The sequence below is a fragment of the Mus musculus genome, chromosome 14 (genome assembly GCF_000001635.26).
Source record: "Mus musculus strain C57BL/6J chromosome 14, GRCm38.p6 C57BL/6J".
Lineage (NCBI taxonomy): Eukaryota > Metazoa > Chordata > Mammalia > Rodentia > Muridae > Mus > Mus musculus.
The window spans coordinates 73974945-73976721 of NC_000080.6; positions in this window are offsets into that span (position 1 = coordinate 73974945).

Consider the following 1777-nt stretch of genomic DNA (forward strand, 5'->3'; position numbering starts at 1 on the left):
ATGCAGCCTTTCATAGGCAAATTTCTTGGTATTCTGGTTTTTACAATCGTTCTGTCAAAACTTCCATGATGTTCCCTGAACCACAAATGCAGGAGTCATGATGTAGATATATCTGTTGGGGCTGGACTCACCACAATCTCCTGATCTCTGTACTATGTTCAGTTGTGGTTTTCTGTGATGGCCTCCATTCTCTGTAAAGTGAGACTTCTTTCTCCCTCAAAGCATATAATTAAAGTGATATTAGGTTAAAATATATGTGTAATAAAATTTAAAAGGATTCTTTCATTAATTTTGGTTTAAAATGTTCAGTTGGAAAAAAAAAAGAGCCAGGTGTGGTGGCACATGCCTTTAATCCCAGCACTCGGGAGGCAGAGGCAGGTGGATTTCTGAGTTCGAGGCCAGCCTGGTCTACAAAGTGAGTTCCAGGACAGCCAGGGCTATACAGAGAAACCCTGTCTCAAAAAACCAAAAAAAAAAAAAAAAAAAAAAGTTCAGTTAATAAAAAGTGTTATGTTATAGTCTGCAGTCACGAATGCCCTAAATTTGTTGGGCAAATGTCTAGGAACAGAGAGAGAAAAGTTTGTCAGCCTCTTAGTGACTGCTCTGCTTGTTAGTGTGTCCTGCATAGAGTTTTCATGCCTTTGCTTTACATTTGGGAATAAACAGGGTGAGACCACTACATTCGCTTGTTTATGTAACTATATCCCAAGTCAGCAATACAATATTATTATTATGCTGTTAACATTAATACGATGCTAAATTTATGTTACACTAAATGTTTGCACTGGTCTTTCATTGATTTAATTTGATACAACAATCCTTTGAGGTAATAATTGTTATTACATGTTCATTACTTGTAAAAGGAGTTGTAGGTGAATGCTCACATACAGGTTCGTTTATGGCGGAGAAGGATGGTGGTAGAAATTCTTGATCAAGAAGGTCCTTGTCACTGAGTCCCTGCACTCCGTGGAGTTGAGACTGAGCATGGCCAGGAAAAGGAGATTAAGCTTCATTGAGCTTGCAACAAAGCCCTCCTGTGACTCCATATAGATCTCTGGAATTTGTATGATTATTTTCAGCAGTCTTTGAATAAATTACGTACATTATTATACAACCAGGCCCACATCCAATTGTCTCTGTGACAAGAATGGGACAGTGTCATGCTGTCCTTTCCCTTTCCCATGGCCATGCAGGAATCAGGGAGAAGGAAGATGTAATTCTACAGAAATACAGTTCCTGAATAGTGTCTCAAGCCATGAACCGTGGACTGTCAACACTTCCTGGAGCTGACACTGAACATTCTAAGGGAGGAATCTGGGTACTACCTCTCAGTACCTCCTAACATTGACTTCCTTGGCTATTGCGTCTGTTGTGTCACAATTTCCTCCAAGATTATAACACTCCATCTGCAGAGAAGCTCCTTAATCAGGAAGATAAACAACTCAAAATAGATTGAGGAAGTCCCTGAAGCTGGTCAGATTCACTAGGCCCCTCCTTTCTACTCTAAGCAATAGAAGATTCAAAAAAGCTTAGCTACAAAGAAGACTCTCAGGGAAGAAAAGCTACACAGAAGATTCTGAGACCAGACAATCTGCCTGGAAGAATCAGAAACCAGCTGAGATGCCTAGAAGAGGTTTAGAACAACTGGGAAACTTGGAAGGGATGCTACTGAGGCTGTTGAGCTGCCTATAAACTGCAGTGTGCTCCAGGGTCCCAGGTTTGTGAGCTATCACCCATTCTGGGGTGGGCTTCAGTGATGCAGCTGCCTTTGACTCAT